Genomic DNA, 21,514 nt, shown 5'->3' with positions numbered 1-21,514 from the left:
ATAGAAAAAGAGGTATATTATTACCAAGAAGGAACTTTTAATTTTTTACAATTTTTCAAGGTCCAGGGTAAGAAAAATTCGAGAAAATTCTTCGACTCAAATATTGTCATTCGTGAGTGGAATTCGAATAATCATGAACTGCCAATACCAACTCTGCTTACCGATTTTCCGTAGTCCCCATAGTTTAGGAGAAATTTGAAGTCGAAATTTTTGGAAAAAACCGTAAAAATTCAATCTCTCTATAAAAATCGTTATATCTCCTAAACTATTCGTCGCAGACCCCTCATATAAAAACTTTCGTGATCTACGTGAACAGATCAATAGAAAAAGAGGTATATTATTACCAAGAAGGAACTTTTAATTTTTTACAATTTTTCAAGGTCCGGGGTAAGAAAAATTCGAGAAAATTCTTCGACTCAAATATTGTCATTCGTGAGTGGAATTCGAATAATCATGAACTGCCAATACCAACTCTGCTTACCGATTTTCCGTAGTCCCCATAGTTTAGGAGAAATTTGAAGTCGAAATTTTTGGAAAAAACCGTAAAAATTCAATCTCTCTATAAAAATCGTTATATCTCCTAAACTATTCGTCGCAGACCCCTCATATAAAAACTTTCGTGATCTACGTGAACAGATCAATAGAAAAAGAGGTATATTATCACCAAGAAGGAACTTTTAATTTTTTACAATTTTTTAAGGTCCGGGGTAAGGAAAATTCGAGAAAATTCAATCTCTCTACAAAAATCGTTATATCTCCTAAACTATTCGTCGCAGACCCCTCAAATAAAAACTTTCGTGATCTACGTGAACAGATCAATAGAAAAAGAGGTATTTTATTACCAAGAAAGATCTTTCAATTTTTTACAATTTTTCAAGGTCCGGGGTAAGGAAAATTCGAGAAAATTCAATCTCTCTATAAAAATCGTTATATCTCCTAAACTATTCGTCGCAGACTCCTCAAATAAAAACTTTCGTGATCTACATGACCAGATCAATAGAAAAAGAGGTATATTATTACCAAGAAGGAACTTTCAATTTTTTATAATTTTTTAAGGTCCGGGGTAAGAAAAATTCGAGAAAATTCGAGAGAATTTTTCGACTCAAATATTGTCAGGCGAGAGTGGGATTCGAATAACCATGAACTGCCAATACCAACTCTGCTCACCGATTTTCCGTAGTCCCCATAGTTTAGGAGAAATTTGAATTCGAAGTTTTTGGAAAAAACCGTAAAAATTCAATCTCTCTACAAAAATCGTTATATCTCCTAAACTATTCGTCGCAAACCCCTCAAATAAAAACTTTCGTGATCTACGTGACCAGATCAATAAAAAAAGAGGTATATTATTACCAAGAAGGAACTTTTAATTTTTTACAATTTTTTAAGGTCCGGGGTAAGGAAAATTCGAGAAAATTCGAGAAAATTCTTCGACTCAAATATTGTCATTCGTGAGTGGAATTCGAATAATCATGAACTGCCAATACCAAATCTGCCTACCTATTTTCCGTAGTCCCCATAGTTTAGGAGAAATTTGAATTCGAAATTTTTGGAAAAAACCGTAAAAATTCAATCTCTCTACTAAAATCGTTATATCTCCTAAACTATTCGTCGCAGACCCCTCATATGAAAACTTTCGTGATCTACGTGACCAGATCAATAGAAAAAGAGGTATATTATTACCAAGAAGGAACTTTTAATTTTTTACAATTTTTCAAGGTCCGGGGTAAGAAAAATTCGAGAAAATTCTTCGACTCAAATATTGTCATTCGTGAGTGGAATTCGAATAATCATGAACTGCCAATACCAACTCTGCTTACCGATTTTCCGTAGTCCCCATAGTTTAGGAGAAATTTGAAGTCGAAATTTTTGGAAAAAACCGTAAAAATTCAATCTCTCTATAAAAATCGTTATATCTCCTAAACTATTCGTCGCAGACCCCTCATATAAAAACTTTCGTGATCTACGTGAACAGATCAATAGAAAAAGAGGTATATTATCACCAAGAAGGAACTTTTAATTTTTTACAATTTTTTAAGGTCCGGGGTAAGGAAAATTCGAGAAAATTCAATCTCTCTACAAAAAACGTTATATCTCCTAAACTATTCGTCGCAGACCCCTCAAATAAAAACTTTCGTGATCTACGTGAACAGATCAATAGAAAAAGAGGTATTTCATTACCAAGAAAGATCTTTCAATTTTTTACAATTTTTCAAGGTCCGGGGTAAGGAAAATTCGAGAAAATTCAATCTCTCTATAATAATCGTTATATCTCCTAAACTATTCGTCGCAGACTCCTCAAATAAAAACTTTCGTGATCTACATGACCAGATCAATAGAAAAAGAGGTATATTATTACCAAGAAGGAACTTTCAATTTTTTACAATTTTTTAAGGTCCGGGGTAAGAAAAATTCGAGAAAATTCGAGAGAATTTTTCGACTCAAATATTGTCAGGCGAGAGTGGGATTCGAATAACCATGAACTGCCAATACCAACTCTGCTTACCGATTTTCCGTAGTCCCCATAGTTTAGGAGAAATTTGAATTCGAAGTTTTTGGAAAAAACCGTAAAAATTCAATCTCTCTACAAAAATCGTTATATCTCCTAAACTATTCGTCGCAAACCCCTCAAATAAAAACTTTCGTGATCTACGTGACCAGATCAATAAAAAAAGAGGTATATTATTACCAAGAAGGAACTTTTAATTTTTTACAATTTTTTAAGGTCCGGGGTAAGGAAAATTCGAGAAAATTCGAGAAAATTCTTCGACTCAAATATTGTCTTTCGTGAGTGGAATTCGAATAATCATGAACTGCCAATACCAAATCTGCCTACCTATTTTACGTAGTCCCCATAGTTTAGGAGAAATTTGAATTCGAAATTTTTGGAAAAAACCGAAAAATTCAATCTCTCTACTAAAATCGTTATATCTCCTAAACTATTCGTCGCAGACCCCTCATATGAAAACTTTCGTGATCTACGTGACCAGATCAATAGAAAAAGAGGTATATTATTACCAAGAAGGAACTTTAAATTTTTTACAATTTTTCAAGGTCCGGGGTAAGAAAAATTCGAGAAAATTCTTCGACTCAAATATTGTCATTCGTGAGTGGAATTCGAATAATCATGAACTGCCAATACCAACTCTGCTTACCGATTTTCCGTAGTCCCCATAGTTTAGGAGAAATTTGAAGTCGAAATTTTTGGAAAAAACCGTAAAAATTCAATCTCTCTATAAAAATCGTTATATCTCCTAAACTATTCGTCGCAGACCCCTCATATAAAAACTTTCGTGATCTACGTGAACAGATCAATAGAAAAAGAGGTATATTATCACCAAGAAGGAACTTTTAATTTTTTACAATTTTTTAAGGTCCGGGGTAAGGAAAATTCGAGAAAATTCAATCTCTCTACAAAAATCGTTATATCTCCTAAACTATTCGTCGCAGACCCCTCAAATAAAAACTTTCGTGATCTACGTGAACAGATCAATAGAAAAAGAGGTATTTTATTACAAAGAAAGATCTTTTAATTTTTTACAATTTTTCAAGGTCCAGGGTAAGGAAAATTCGAGAAAATTCAATCTCTCTATAAAAATCGTTATATCTCCTAAACTATTCGTCGCAGACTCCTCAAATAAAAACGTTCGTGATCTACATGACCAGATCAATAGAAAAAGAGGTATATTATTACCAAGAAGGAACTTTTGATTTTTTACAATTTTTTAAGGTCCGGGGTAAGGAAAATTCGAGAAAATTCGAGAAAATTTTTCGACTCGAATATTGTCAGGCGAGAGTGGGATTCGAATAACCATGAACTGCCAATACCAACTCTGCTTACCGATTTTCCGTAGTCCCCATAGTTTTGGAGAAATTTGAATTCGAAATTTTTGGAAAAAACCGTAAAAATTCAATCTCTCTACAAAAATCGTTATATCTCCTAAACTATTCGTCGCAAACCCCTCAAATAAAAACTTTCGTGATCTACGTGACCAGATCAATAGAAAAAGAGGTATATTATTACCAAGAGAGAACTTTTATTTTTTTACAATTTTTTAAGGTGTAAGGAAAATTCGAGAAAATTCAATCTCTCTACAAAAATCGTTATATCTCCTAAACTTTTCGTCGCAGACCCCTCAAATAAAAACTTTCGTGATCTACGTGAACAGATCAATAGAAAAAGAGGTTTTTTATTACCAAAAAAGATCTTTTAATTTTTTACAATTTTTCAAGGTCCGGGGTAAGGAAAATTCGAGAAAATTCAATCTCTCTATAACGAACGTTATATCTCCTAAACTATTCGTCGCAGACTCCTCAAATAAAAACTTTCGTGATCTACATGACCAGATCAATAGAAAAAGAGGTATATTATTACCAAGAAGGAACTTTTAATTTTTTACAATTTTTCAAGGTCCGGGGTAAGAAAAATTCGAGAAAATTCTTCGACTCAAATATTGTCATTCGTGAGTGGAATTCGAATAATCATGAACTGCCAATACCAACTCTGCTTACCGATTTTCCGTAGTCCCCATAGTTTAGGAGAAATTTGAAGTCGAAATTTTTGGAAAAAACCGTAAAAATTCAATCTCTCTATAAAAATCGTTATATCTCAAACTATTCGTCGCAGACCCCTCATATAAAAACTTTCGTGATCTACGTGAACAGATCAATAGAAAAAGAGGTATATTATCACCAAGAAGGAACTTTTAATTTTTTACAATTTTTTAAGGTCCGGGGTAAGGAAAATTCGAGAAAATTCAATCTCTCTATAAAAATCGTTATATCTCCTAAACTATTCGTCGCAGACTCCTCAAATAAAAACGTTCGTGATCTACATGACCAGATCAATAGAAAAAGAGGTATATTATTACCAAGAAGGAACTTTTGATTTTTTACAATTTTTTAAGGTCCGGGGTAAGGAAAATTCGAGAAAATTCGAGAAAATTTTTCGACTCGAATATTGTCAGGCGAGAGTGGGATTCGAATAACCATGAACTGCCAATACCAACTCTGCTTACCGATTTTCCGTAGTCCCCATAGTTTTGGAGAAATTTGAATTCGAAATTTTTGGAAAAAACCGTAAAAATTCAATCTCTCTACAAAAATCGTTATATCTCCTAAACTATTCGTCGCAAACCCCTCAAATAAAAACTTTCGTGATCTACGTGACCAGATCAATAGAAAAAGAGGTATATTATTACCAAGAAGGAACTTTTATTTTTTTACAATTTTTTAAGGTGTAAGGAAAATTCGAGAAAATTCAATCTCTCTACAAAAATCGTTATATCTCCTAAACTTTTCGTCGCAGACCCCTCAAATGAAAACTTTCGTGATCTACGTGAACAGATCAATAGAAAAAGAGGTTTTTTATTACCAAAAAAGATCTTTTAATTTTTTACAATTTTTCAAGGTCCGGGGTAAGGAAAATTCGAGAAAATTCAATCTCTCTATAACGAACGTTATATCTCCTAAACTATTCGTCGCAGACTCCTCAAATAAAAACTTTCGTGATCTACATGACCAGATCAATAGAAAAAGAGGTATATTATTACCAAGAAGGAACTTTTAATTTTTTACAATTTTTTAAGTTCCGGGGTAAGGAAAATTCGAGAAAATTCGAGAAAATTCTTCGACTCAAATATTGTCATTCGTGAGTGGAATTCGAATAATCATGAACTGCCAATACCAACTCTGCTTACCTATTTTCCGTAGTCCCCATAGTTTAGGAGAAATTTGAATTCGAAATTTTTGGAAAAAACCGTAAAAATTCAATCTCTCTACTAAAGATAGATAGATAGATAGATAGATAATTTATTGATGCTTTTTTACAAAAATTCATTGTATTGCACACGTCACAGGATTCGATAAAAAGTACAACTTCGAAATGATATAAATCATTTCTCATCATTGTCAGAATATAAAAATAATAGAGATAACTTAATATAGTTATACAATTCTCAAATGATACAAAGTATCATTGTCAAAATATAAAGGCATTACTCAATAAAGTAATAACTTCGAAATTGTATAGAGCATTTCTCATCAATGTCAGAATATAAAAATAGTTGGAATAACTCAATAAAGTTATACAATTCTTAAATGATACAGAGTATCATTGTCAAAATATAAAATATAAATGCATTACTCAATAAAGTAATACGACTATGAATGATATAGAATACCATTCCTCATTACAAACATTACAACACAAAGAATAAATTAATTTAAAAGAGATTAAAATTGGAATAACTCAATAAAGTTATACAATTCTTAAATGATACATAGTATCATTGTCAAAATATAAAAGCATTACTCAATAAAGTAATACGACTATGAATGATATAAAATACCATTCCTCCTTACAAACATTACAACACAAAGAATAAATTAATTTAAAAGAGATTAAAATTCAAACTACTGGACAGGAACTCTTGGACACTCCAGAACGCATGCTGCCGCAAAAATTCACCAACAGTTTGCTTATACTTTTGGAGACTGAGCCTTTTCACCTCTTCAGGTATCTTATTAAAAAGTTTATGTGAAATGAAATTAGGTCCATTCTTGGATTTTTCTAATCGCATATACTTAGATTTAATGTTGTTTCTATATCGTGTGTAATAATCATGGGTATCACCAAACTTCGGAAGATCCCTGTTATTATTATATGCATAAACAAGACATTCATAAATATAGATAGAGGGAAATGTCAGGATTTTAAGTTTTTTGAAGGCGTCTACGCAATCATCCCTGTAGTTTAATCCAGCAACTATTCTAACTGCTCTTCTTTGTAATCTGAAAATACCCTCCCTACTAGAACAGTTACCCCAGATCAGTACACAGTATCTCAGATGTGACTCGACCAGACTATGATAAGCAACCTTGATAACATCCCTTGACACAATGTTGGCCAAGTTACGAAGCAGGAAGGTATTTTTTATTATTTTGGATGCTATTTCATTGGCATGGGAGATCCAGGTGAGACTTGGATCTAGGTAAACTCCCAGAAACCTGACCGATTCACTGGTAGTATGATTTGAAATCCCTCTCAAATTGAACAACATAGTTTCTGTCTTTTCTGCATTGCAAACTAGCATATTTGATACGAACCATTCCTTGGCTCTCAGCTCTGCCACTCTCGCAAGCTGTTCAACCCCATGCAGTTCTCGATGCCCCACTGTAATTCCAGAGTCATCAGCCCACAGTAGGTGTTCATACATAGCCATGAAGTAGGAGAAATCATTCATAAAAATTATGAATAATAGGGGTCCTAATATGGAACCTTGTGGCACCCCAAGACTTAACAGACCCTCTGCAGACCATGTACCATTGCAAAAGACCTTCTGCTTCCTGTCTGTGAAATATGATATAATTAGTCTAAGACTAATCTCATCGAACCCATACTTTGCCAGCTTGTCTAGAAGAGCCTGCGGGGAAACACAGTCGAAAGCTCGACTCAGATCTAAAAATATTGATAGTGAAAGCAAGCCCTTCTCAAAACAGTCAAGCGTATATTCAACAAAACGTAATATAGCATCACATGTTCTCGATTTCTTTCTAAATCCGAATTGATTTTTGTATAAGAGATTTTCACTCTCAAAATGGTTCATTACCTGATTATGGATTATTTTCTCGAAGACTTTTGAGAAAATTGGGAGTAGCGAAATCGGTCGATAGTTTTTTTTGTCATTCTTATCACCTTTTTTGTGTATAGGGATTACTTTTGCCACCTTCAAACAATCTGGAAAAACTCCCTCCTCAATGCAACGGTTCACCATTCTAGTGAGGGGCTTCACTAAATGATTTATATTCCTTTTCAGGAGTGATATTGATAAACCGTAGTAGTCCCTCGATTTACTACCCTTTAGGGAACATATTGCATCTCTTACATTATTGAAAGACACTTCCTGAAATCGAAAACCATTTTTATATTGATAGTTTGTATCTGTAAAATTCTTAGGTTCAGTAATTCCCGTTTTTGGCAAATTATCTACAAGTTCATGGGGTAAGGAAATAAAATAAGAATTAAAATCCTGGGAGCTTATAGGGATAGATGGAATTGCCTCAGGATGTCTCTTCCTGTTTATTATTTTCCACATGTTCTTGCCAGGATTATTTGATTTCAATATGAAATTATCATTTGCTGACATTCGAGCCATGCGCAAAGCTTTTCTGTACTCACTACGTACTTTATTCCGCACCATCTTTATGTCATCAGTTCTAAAGTGATTATACATGTCATTGTAAAGTCTCACTTTCTCCCTCATCGCTACCATGTTACCAGAGAACCATTTTACCCCGGAGTCGCTTGTTCTGGTTTTAATATCAACCTCTGGAAAAGATTCGAGGAAAATTTCTATGAACCGATTGTGAAAAGCGTCAAAACAATCATTGGGTGACAATGAATCATCATATATAAAAGACCAATCTTGTTCGCTCAATATATTGTGCATCATACAAAAGCCTACCTGAGTTAAGGGTCTGTATCTGTTTTTGGTAATATAGTTAGTCAGTGCTAAGGGTCTTGGGATATTAATGCACTGTGCCTTGTGATCAGAAAACTCTACTGTCAAAATTTTGGGAAAAAAACTGCTCGATCCCGAATACCTTACAAAAATGTTATCAATGCAGTTATTGTTCCTCGTTGGCTCATATATTGTTTGCTTCAAACCGTACGATTGAAAGACCTCCAACAGTACTTCTGCGTTCCTGTCCAGTACATTATTGCTATTTATATTAAAACACACATTAAAATCACCTGCTATAGCAAGATCATCATTAATATTTACAAAATTCAAAACATTTTCAATTATATTCATAAAATTATTAAAATTACCTACAGGTGAACGATAAACTGATATCAGGGTTAACTCCTGTTTCTTTATAGCAGCTACTTCACAATCAACTTCTACTGATAACTCCACTATTTTTCCTAGGACTTCGTATTCATGGTTTCTACTTAAAATCATCGTACCTCCACGTTTATTTCTTGTTCTTGAGAAATTGGAAGCTACGTGCCAACCACTTGAGCAGTATGTGTCTGCAACTCCAATGGCAGCCAGTGCTCTGTCACACAGATCGCATCACACATATTATTTTCCATGAGAAACAGGTCCCATTCATTTACCTTATGGGGACTCAGTCCCTGAATATTCAAATGTAACACTTGGAAGGTGTGTGTATCATCTTTAGTTTTATTGTTGGTCATGTTTGTTCCTTTCGTGTGGTTTTCCTGTGGAAAAACATCGACACATAAGCATCACTCGGCCAGATATCACATGATTTGGCTTTTTCTAGATTTTCTGCATTAATGGAGACTTTATAGGAATGATAGTATTCAGGATGTTTAGATTGCAACTGGGTACATACAGCCTCCTCAAAATTCTGCTTCACCATGCTTATGAAATCCAATGATGTTGTTTGAGTATTGATCCTTGAAACAAAAAGAGATACTTTTTTAGGAATAGCCTTTATATTGCTATCTGTTGCCTTTCCCATAATCGACCATTTATTATTTTTATTCTTTGATGTCTTCGAATTGACAACAGGTTTGTTTGTTTGTATTTGTTGATTCACGACATTCTTTGACATCTGTCTAAGTTTGACGGCAGTATTTCCTTGTTTATTTGTTGACGTTGATTCATTTGAACTACCAAACTTCATATTTTTAATTTTTATTCTATCTTCAGATAAAGAGACGGAAATTTCGCTGCTATCCTTGTTCATTTCTTGATTCACCTGTTTGGCTGAATGCACAGATTCATCTGAATTTTTTACATTTCCACACACAAGAGACGGTAACAATGACTTCTGCACAGATTTATGAGAGTCGGTAGGAGATCTCGTAGATGGCACCATACTAGGTGAATTTTCACCAGAAAAATTTCCTTGATTATCTCCGATTTTTTCTAAGACATAATTATAATTCTTCAGTATTTTTATCTTATCCTGTAGTTCCTCAATCAGTTTGTCCTTACTTTCAATAATTATGTTCAGATATTGATATTCCATATTATTTTTGATTTCGTCATTTTGCAATGGGGTTTTACGAATATTGTTCAGCCCAACTGTTTCATCTACTTCAGTTAAACTTTCAATCTGGGAGACGGAATTCTCAAAACACACTTCGTTAAGATTAATAAGACGAGACCGCAAACTTTGGATTTCCAATTCTGCTTGACACAGTTTTGAGGTTATGTCATCACAGCAAACCAAACTTCCATCCTGGTCTACAAAAATTCCACAAATTTTCAGTACACAACTGAAATGATATGTACTATTACAATTGTTGCATGTTATGAAGGTTTTCACTTCTTTCACACACTTCTTACAGAAAGTTTCTGCACTATTATTAATACGTGGTGCCATGTTGAGCGACGAATGACGAATTCAAGCGACGAATGACGAATTGAAATTAAAAAATTAATTAAAATCGTTATATCTCCTAAACTATTCGTCGCAGACCCCTCATATGAAAACTTTCGTGATCTACGTGACCAGATCAATAAAAAAGAGGTATATTATTACCAAGAAGGAACTTTTAATTTTTTACAATTTTTTAAGGTCCGGGGTAAGGAAAATTCGTAAAAATTCGAGGAAATTTTTCGACTCAAATATTGTCAGGCGAGAGTGGGATTCGAATAACCATGAACTGCCAATACCAACTCTGCTCACCGATTTTCCGTAGTCCCCATAGTTTAGGAGAAATTTGAATTCGAAATTTTTGGAAAAAACCGTAAAAATTCAATCTCTCTACAAAAATCGTTATATCTCCTAAACTATTCGTCGCAAACCCCTCAAATAAAAACTTTCGTGATCTACGTGACCAGATCAATAGAAAAAGAGGTATATTATTACCAAGAAGGAACTTTTAATTTTTTACAATTTTTTAAGGTCCGGGGTAAGGAAAATTCGAGAAAATTCTTCGACTCAAATATTGTCATTCGTGAGTGGAATTCGAATAATCATGAACTGCCAATACCAACTCTGCTTACCTATTTTCCGTAGTCCCCATAGTTTAGGAGAAATTTGAATTCGAAATTTTTGGAAAAAACCGTAAAAATTCAATCTCTCTACAAAAATCGTTATATCTCCTAAACTATTCGTTGCAAACCCCTCAAATAAAAACTTTCGTGATCTACGTGAACAGATCAATAGAAAAAGAGGTATATTATCACCAAGAAGGAACTTTTAATTTTTTACAATTTTTTAAGGTCCGGGGTAAGGAAAATTCGAGAAAATTCGAGAAAATTTTTCGACTCAAATATTGTCAGGCGAGACCGGGATTCGAATAACCATGAACTGCCAATACCAACTCTGCTTACCGATTTTCCGTAGACCCCATAGTTTAGGAGAAATTTGAATTCGAAATTTTTGGAAAAAACCGTAAAAATTCAATCTCTCTACAAAAATCGTTATATCTCCTAAACTATTCGTCGCAAACCCCTCAAATAAAAACTTTCGTGATCTACGTGACCAGATCAATATGATAGAAAAAGTGGTATATTATTACCAAGGAGGAACTTTTAATTTTTTACAATTTTTCAAGGTCCGGGGTAAGGAAAATTCGAGAAAATTCGAGAAAATTTTTCGACTCAAATATTGTCAGGCGAGAGTGGGATTCGAATAACCATGAACTGCCAATACCAACTCTGCTTACCTATTTTCCGTAGTCTCCATAGTTTAGGAGAAATTTGAATTCGAAATTTTTGGAAAAAACCGTAAAAATTCAATCTCTCTACAAAAATCGTTATATCTCCTAAACTATTCGTCGCAGACCCCTCATATAAAAACTTTCGTGATCTACGTGAACAGATCAATAGAAAAAGAGGTATATTATCACCAAGAAGGAACTTTAAATTTTTTACAATTTTTTAAGGTCCGGGGTAAGGAAAATTCGAGAAAATTTTTCGACTCAAATATTGTTAGGCGAGAGTGGGATTCGAATAACCATGAACTGCCAATACCAACTCTGCTTACCGATTTTCCGTAGTCCCCATAGTTTAGGAGAAATTTGAATTCGAAATTTTTGGAAAAAACCGTAAAAATTCAATCTCTCTACAAAAATCGTTATATCTCCTAAACTATTCGTCGCAAACCCCTCAAATAAAAACTTTCGTGATCTACGTGACCAGATCAATAGAAAAAGAGGTATATTATTACCATGAAGGAACTTTTAATTTTTTACAATTTTTTAAGGTCCGGGGTAAGGAAAATTCGAGAAAATTCTTCGACTCAAATATTGTCATTCGTGAGTGGAATTCGAATAATCATGAACTGCCAATACCAACTCTGCTTACCTATTTTCCGTAGTCCCCATAGTTTCGGAGAAATTTGAAGTCGAAATTTTTGGAATTCAATCTCTCTATAAAAATCGTTATATCTCCTAAACTATTCGTCGCAGACCCCTCATATAAATACTTCGTGATCTACGTGAACAGATCAATAGAAAAAGAGGTATATTATCACCAAGAAGGAACTTTTAATTTTTTACAATTTTTTAAGGTCCGGGGTAAGGAAAATTCGAGAAAATTCAATCTCTCTACAAAAATCGTTATATCTCCTAAACTATCCTTCGCAGACCCCTCAAATAAAAACTTTCGTGATCTACGTGAACAGATCAATAGAAAAAGAGGTATTTTATTACCAAGAAAGATCTTTTAATTTTTTACAATTTTTCAAGGTCCGGGGTAAGGAAAATTCGAGAAAATTCGAGGAAATTTTTCGACTCAAATATTGTCAGGCGAGAGTGGGATTCGAATAACCATGAACTGCCAATACCAACTCTGCTTACCTATTTTCCGTAGTCTCCATAGTTTAGGAGAAATTTGAATTCGAAATTTTTGGAAAAAACCGTAAAAATTCAATCTCTCTACAAAAATCGTTATATCTCCTAAACTATTCGTCGCAAACCCCTCAAATAAAAACTTTTGTGATCTACGTGACCAGATCAATATGATAGAAAAAGTGGTATATTATTACCAAGGAGGAACTTTTAATTTTTTACAATTTTTCAAGGTCCGGGGTAAGGAAAATTCGAGAAAATTCGAGACAATTTTTCGACTCAAATATTGTCAGGCGAGAGTGGGATTCGAATAACCATGAACTGCCAATACCAACTCTGCTTACCGATTTTCCGTAGTCCCCATAGTTTAGGAGAAATTTGAATTCGAAATTTTTGGAAAAAACCGTAAAAATTCAATCTCTCTACAAAAATCGTTATATCTCCTAAACTATTCGTCGCAGACCCCTCATATAAAAACTTTCGTGATCTACGTGAACAGATCAATAGAAAAAGAGGTATATTATCACCAAGAAGGAACTTTTAATTTTTTACAATTTTTTAAGGTCCGGGGTAAGGAAAATTCGAGAAAATTCTTCGACTCAAATATTGTCATTCGTGAGTGGAATTCGAATAATCATGAACTGCCAATACCAACTCTGCTTACCTATTTTCCGTAGTCCCCATAGTTTCGGAGAAATTTGAAGTCGAAATTTTTGGAATTCAATCTCTCTATAAAAATCGTTATATCTCCTAAACTATTCGTCGCAGACCCCTCATATAAATACTTCGTGATCTACGTGAACAGATCAATAGAAAAAGAGGTATATTATCACCAAGAAGGAACTTTTAATTTTTTACAATTTTTTGAGGTCCGGGGTAAGGAAAATTCGAGAAAATTCAATCTCTCTACAAAAATCGTTATATCTCCTAAACTATCCTTCGCAGACCCCTCAAATAAAAACTTTCGTGATCTACGTGAACAGATCAATAGAAAAAGAGGTATTTTATTACCAAGAAAGATCTTTTAATTTTTTACAACATTTCAAGGTCCGGGGTAAGGAAAATTCGAGAAAATTCAATCTCTCTATAAAAATCGTTATATCTCCTAAACTATTCGTCGCAGACTCCTCAAATAAAAACTTTCGTGATCTACGTGAATAGATCAATAGAAAAAGAGGTATATTATTACCAAGAAGGAACTTTTGATTTTTTACAATTTTTTAAGGTCCGGGGTAAGGAAAATTCGAGAAAATTCTTCGACTCAAATATTGTCATTCGTGAGTGGAATTCGAATAATCATGAACTGCCAATACCAACTCTGCTTACCGATTTTCCGTAGTCCCCATAGTTTAGGAGAAATTTGAAGTCGAAATTTTTGGAAAAAACCGTAAAAATTCAATCTCTCTATAAAAATCGTTATATCTCCTAAACTATTCGTCGCAGACTCCTCAAATAAAAACTTTCGTGATCTACGTGAATAGATCGATAGAAAAAGAGGTATATTATTACCAAGAAGGAACTTTTGATTTTTTACAATTTTTTAAGGTCCGGGGTAAGGAAAATTCGAGAAAATTCTTCGACTCAAATATTGTCATTCGTGAGTGGAATTCGAATAATCATGAACTGCCAATACCAACTCTGCTTACCTATTTTCCGTAGTCCCCATAGTTTAGGAGAAATTTGAATTCGAAATTTTTGGAAAAAACCGTAAAAATTCAATCTCTCTACTAAAATCGTTATATCTCCTAAACTATTCGTCGCAGACCCCTCATATGAAAACTTTCGTGATCTACGTGACCAGATCAATAGAAAAAGAGGTATATTATTACCAAGAAGGAACTTTTAATTTTTTACAATTTTTCAAGGTCCGGGGTAAGAAAAATTCGAGGAAATTCTTCGACTCAAATATTGTCATTCGTGAGTGGAATTCGAATAATCATGAACTGCCAATACCAACTCTGCTTACCGATTTTCCGTAGTCCCCATAGTTTAGGAGAAATTTGAAGTCGAAATTTTTGGAAAAAACCGTAAAAATTCAATCTCTCTATAAAAATCGTTATATCTCCTAAACTATTCGTCGCAGACCCCTCATATAAAAACTTTCGTGATCTACGTGAACAGATCGATAGAAAAAGAGGTATATTATCACCAAGAAGGAACTTTTAATTTTTTACAATTTTTTAAGGTCCGGGGTAAGGAAAATTCGAGAAAATTCTTCGACTCAAATATTGTCATTCGTGAGTGGAATTCGAATAATCATGAACTGCCAATACCAACTCTGCTTACCTATTTTCCGTAGTCCCCATAGTTTTGGAGAAATTTGAATTCGAAATTTTTGGAAAAAACCGTAAAAATTCAATCTCTCTACAAAAATCGTTATATCTCCTAAACTATTCGTCGCAAACCCCTCAAATAAAAACTTTCGTGATCTACGTGACCAGATCAATAGAAAAAGAGGTATATTATTACCAAGAAGGAACTTTTATTTTTTTACAATTTTTTAAGGTGTAAGGAAAATTCGAGAAAATTCAATCTCTCTACAAATATCGTTATATCTCCTAAACTTTTCGTCGCAGACCCCTCAAATAAAAACTTTCGTGATCTACATGACCAGATCAATAGAAAAAGAGGTATATTATTACCAAGAAGGAACTTTTAATTTTTTACAATTTTTCAAGGTCCGGGGTAAGAAAAATTCGAGAAAATTCTTCGACTCAAATATTGTCATTCGTGAGTGGAATTCGAATAATCATGAACTGCCAATACCAACTCTGCTTACCGATTTTCCGTAGTCCCCATAGTTTAGGAGAAATTTGAAGTCGAAATTTTTGGAAAAAACCGTAAAAATTCAATCTCTCTATAAAAATCGTTATATCTCCTAAACTATTCGTCGCAGACCCCTCATATAAAAACTTTCGTGATCTACGTGAACAGATCAATAGAAAAAGAGGTATATTATCACCAAGAAGGAACTTTTAATTTTTTACAATTTTTTAAGGTCCGGGGTAAGGAAAATTCGAGAAAATTCAATCTCTCTACAAAAATCGTTATATCTCCTAAACTATTCGTCGCAGACCCTCAAATAAAAACTTTCGTGATCTACGTGAACAGATCAATAGAAAAAGAGGTATTTTATTACCAAGAAAGATCTTTTAATTTTTTACAATTTTTCAAGGTCCAGGGTAAGGAAAATTCGAGAAAATTCAATCTCTCTATAAAAATCGTTATATCTCCTAAACTATTCGTCGCAGACTCCTCAAATAAAAACGTTCGTGATCTACATGACCAGATCAATAGAAAAAGAGGTATATTATTACCAAGAAGGGACTTTTGATTTTTTACAATTTTTTAAGGTCCGGGGTAAGGAAAATTCGAGAAAATTCGAGAAAATTTTTCGACTCGAATATTGTCAGGCGAGAGTGGGATTCGAATAACCATGAACTGCCAATACCAACTCTGCTTACCGATTTTCCGTAGTCCCCATAGTTTTGGAGAAATTTGAATTCGAAATTTTTGGAAAAAACCGTAAAAATTCAATCTCTCTACAAAAATCGTTATATCTCCTAAACTATTCGTCGCAAACCCCTCAAATAAAAACTTTCGTGATCTACGTGACCAGATCAATAGAAAAAGAGGTATATTATTACCAAGAAGGAACTTTTATTTTTTTACAATTTTTTAAGGTGTAAGGAAAATTCGAGAAAATTCAATCTCTCTACAAAAATCGTTATATCTCCTAAACTATTCGTCGCAGACCCTCAAATAAAAACTTTCGTGATCTACGTGAACAGATCAATAGAAAAAGAGGTATTTTATTACCAAGAAAGATCTTTTAATTTTTTACAATTTTTCAAGGTCCAGGGTAAGGAAAATTCGAGAAAATTCAATCTCTCTATAAAAATCGTTATATCTCCTAAACTATTCGTCGCAGACTCCTCAAATAAAAACGTTCGTGATCTACATGACCAGATCAATAGAAAAAGAGGTATATTATTACCAAGAAGGGACTTTTGATTTTTTACAATTTTTTAAGGTCCGGGGTAAGGAAAATTCGAGAAAATTCGAGAAAATTTTTCGACTCGAATATTGTCAGGCGAGAGTGGGATTCGAATAACCATGAACTGCCAATACCAACTCTGCTTACCGATTTTCCGTAGTCCCCATAGTTTTGGAGAAATTTGAATTCGAAATTTTTGGAAAAAACCGTAAAAATTCAATCTCTCTACAAAAATCGTTATATCTCCTAAACTATTCGTCGCAAACCCCTCAAATAAAACCTTTCGTGATCTACGTGACCAGATCAATAGAAAAAGAGGTATATTATTACCAAGAAGGAACTTTTATTTTTTTACAATTTTTTAAGGTGTAAGGAAAATTCGAGAAAATTCAATCTCTCTACAAAAATCGTTATATCTCCTAAACTTTTCGTCGCAGACCCCTCAAATAAAAACTTTCGTGATCTACGTGAACAGATCAATAGAAAAAGAGGTTTTTTATTACCAAAAAAGATCTTTTAATTTTTTACAATTTTTCAAGGTCCGGGGTAAGGAAAATTCGAGAAAATTCAATCTCTCTATAACGAACGTTATATCTCCTAAACTATTCGTCGCAGACTCCTCAAATAAAAACTTTCGTGATCTACATGACCAGATCAATAGAAAAAGAGGTATATTATTACCAAGAAGGAACTTTTAATTTTTTACAATTTTTTAAGTTCCGGGGTAAGGAAAATTCGAGAAAATTCTTCGACTCAAATATTGTCATTCGTGAGTGGAATTCGAATAATCATGAACTGCCAATACCAACTCTGCTTACCTATTTTCCGTAGTCCCCATAGTTTAGGAGAAATTTGAATTCGAAATTTTTGGAAAAAACCGTAAAAATTCAATCTCTCTACTAAAATCGTTATATCTCCTAAACTATTCGTCGCAGACCCCTCATATGAAAACTTTCGTGATCTACGTGACCAGATCAATAAAAAAGAGGTATATTATTACCAAGAAGGAACTTTTAATTTTTTACAATTTTTTAAGGTCCGGGGTAAGGAAAATTCGTAAAAATTCGAGGAAATTTTTCGACTCAAATATTGTCAGGCGAGAGTGGGATTCGAATAACCATGAACTGCCAATACCAACTCTGCTCACCGATTTTCCGTAGTCCCCATAGTTTAGGAGAAATTTGAATTCGAAATTTTTGGAAAAAACCGTAAAAATTCAATCTCTCTACAAAAATCGTTATATCTCCTAAACTATTCGTCGCACACCCCTCAAATAAAAACTTTCGTGATCTACGTGACCAGATCAATAGAAAAAGAGGTATATTATTACCAAGAAGGAACTTTTAATTTTTTACAATTTTTTAAGGTCCGGGGTAAGGAAAATTCGAGAAAATTCTTCGACTCAAATATTGTCATTCGTGAGTGGAATTCGAATAATCATGAACTGCCAATACCAACTCTGCTTACCTATTTTCCGTAGTCCCCATAGTTTAGGAGAAATTTGAATTCGAAATTTTTGGAAAAAACCGTAAAAATTCAATCTCTCTACAAAAATCGTTATATCTCCTAAACTATTCGTTGCAAACCCCTCAAATAAAAACTTTCGTGATCTACGTGAACAGATCAATAGAAAAAGAGGTATATTATCACCAAGAAGGAACTTTTAATTTTTTACAATTTTTTAAGGTCCGGGGTAAGGAAAATTCGAGAAAATTCGAGAAAATTTTTCGACTCAAATATTGTCAGGCGAGACCGGGATTCGAATAACCATGAACTGCCAATACCAACTCTGCTTACCGATTTTCCGTAGTCCCCATAGTTTAGGAGAAATTTGAATTCGAAATTTTTGGAAAAAACCGTAAAAATTCAATCTCTCTACAAAAATCGTTATATCTCCTAAACTATTCGTCGCAAACCCCTCAAATAAAAACTTTCGTGATCTACGTGACCAGATCAATATGATAGAAAAAGTGGTATATTATTACCAAGAAGGAACTTTTGATTTTTTACAATTTTTTAAGGTCCGGGGTAAGGAAAATTCGAGAAAATTCTTCGACTCAAATATTGTCATTCGTGAGTGGAATTCGAATAATCATGAACTGCCAATACCAACTCTGCTTACCGATTTTCCGTAGTCCCCATAGTTTAGGAGAAATTTGAAGTCGAAATTTTTGGAAAAAACCGTAAAAATTCAATCTCTCTATAAAAATCGTTATATCTCCTAAACTATTCGTCGCAGACTCCTCAAATAAAAACTTTCGTGATCTACGTGAACAGATCAATAGAAAAAGAGGTATATTATCACCAAGAAGGAACTTTTAATTTTTTACAATTTTTTAAGGTCCGGGGTAAGGAAAATTCGAGAAAATTCGAGAAAATTTTTCGACTCAAATATTGTCAGGCGAGACCGGGATTCGAATAACCATGAACTGCCAATACCAACTCTGCTTACCGATTTTCCGTAGTCCCCATAGTTTAGGAGAAATTTGAATTCGAAATTTTTGGAAAAAACCGTAAAAATTCAATCTCTCTACAAAAATCGTTATATCTCCTAAACTATTCGTCGCAAACCCCTCAAATAAAAACTTTCGTGATCTACGTGACCAGATCAATATGATAGAAAAAGTGGTATATTATTACCAAGGAGGAACTTTTAATTTTTTACAATTTTTCAAGGTCCGGGGTAAGGAAAATTCGAGAAAATTCGAGAAAATTTTTCGACTCAAATATTGTCAGGCGAGAGTGGGATTCGAATAACCATGAACTGCCAATACCAACTCTGCTTACCTATTTTCCGTAGTCTCCATAGTTTAGGAGAAATTTGAATTCGAAATTTTTGGAAAAAACCGTAAAAATTCAATCTCTCTACAAAAATCGTTATATCTCCTAAACTATTCGTCGCAGACCCCTCATATAAAAACTTTCGTGATCTACGTGAACAGATCAATAGAAAAAGAGGTATATTATCACCAAGAAGGAACTTTTAATTTTTTACAATTTTTTAAGGTCCGGGGTAAGGAAAATTCGAGAAAATTTTTCGACTCAAATATTGTTAGGCGAGAGTGGGATTCGAATAACCATGAACTGCCAATACCAACTCTGCTTACCGATTTTCCGTAGTCCCCATAGTTTAGGAGAAATTTGAATTCGAAATTTTTGGAAAAAACCGTAAAAATTCAATCTCTCTACAAAAATCGTTATATCTCCTAAACTATTCGTCGCAAACCCCTCAAATAAAAACTTTCGTGATCTACGTGACCAGATCAATAGAAAAAGAGGTATATTATTACCAAGACGGAACTTTTAATTTTTTACAATTTTTAAAGGTCCGGGGTAAGGAAAATTCGAGAAAATTCTTCGACTCAAATATTGTCATTCGTGAGTGGAATTCGAATAATCATGAACTGCCAATACCAACTCTGCTTACCTATTTTCCGTAGTCCCCATAGTTTCGGAGAAATTTGAATTCGAAATTTTTGGAAAAAACCGTAAAAATTCAATCTCTCTACAAAAATCGTTATATCTCCAAACTATTCGTCGCAGACTCCTCAAATAAAAACGTTCGTGATCTACATGACCAGATCAATAGAAAAAGAGGTATATTATCACCAAGAAGGAACTTTTAATTTTTTACAATTTTTTAAGGTCCGGGGTAAGGAAAATTCGAGAAAATTCAATCTCTCTACAAAAATCGTTATATCTCCTAAACTATTCGTCGCAGACCCCTCATATAAATACTTCGTGATCTACGTGAACAGATCAATAGAAAAAGAGGTATATTATCACCAAGAAGGAACTTTTAATTTTTTACAATTTTTTAAGGTCCGGGGTAAGGAAAATTCGAGAAAATTCAATCTCTCTACAAAAATCGTTATATCTCCTAAACTATCCTTCGCAGACCCCTCAAATAAAAACTTTCGTGATCTACGTGAACAGATCAATAGAAAAAGAGGTATTTTATTACCAAGAAAGATCTTTTAATTTTTTACAATTTTTCAAGGTCCGGGGTAAGGAAAATTCGAGAAAATTCAATCTCTCTATAAAAATCGTTATATCTCCTAAACTATTCGTCGCAGACTCCTCAAATAAAAACTTTCGTGATCTACGTGAATAGATCAATAGAAAAAGAGGTATATTATTACCAAGAAGGAACTTTTAATTTTTTACAATTTTTTAAGGTCCGGGGTAAGGAAAAATCGAGAAAATTCTTCGACTCGAATATTGTCATTCGTGAGTGGAATTCGAATAATCATGAACTGCCAATACCAACTCTGCTTACCTATTTTCCGTAGTCCCCATAGTTTAGGAGAAATTTGAATTCGAAATTTTTGGAAAAAACCGTAAAAATTCAATCTCTCTACTAAAATCGTTATATCTCCTAAACTATTCGTCGCAGACCCCTCATATGAAAACTTTCGTGATCTACGTGACCAGATCAATAGAAAAAGAGGTATATTATTACCAAGAAGGAACTTTTAATTTTTTACAATTTTTCAAGGTCCGGGGTAAGAAAAATTCGAGGAAATTCTTCGACTCAAATATTGTCATTCGTGAGTGGAATTCGAATAATCATGAACTGCCAATACCAACTCTGCTTACCGATTTTCCGTAGTCCCCATAGTTTAGGAGAAATTTGAAGTCGAAATTTTTGGAAAAAACCGTAAAAATTCAATCTCTCTATAAAAATCGTTATATCTCCTAAACTATTCGTCGCAGACCCCTCATATAAAAACTTTCGT

Source organism: Harmonia axyridis, chromosome 5, assembly GCF_914767665.1.
Source record: "Harmonia axyridis chromosome 5, icHarAxyr1.1, whole genome shotgun sequence".
NCBI classification, from domain to species: Eukaryota; Metazoa; Arthropoda; class Insecta; order Coleoptera; family Coccinellidae; genus Harmonia; species Harmonia axyridis.
This window is presented reverse-complemented; position numbering follows the sequence as displayed.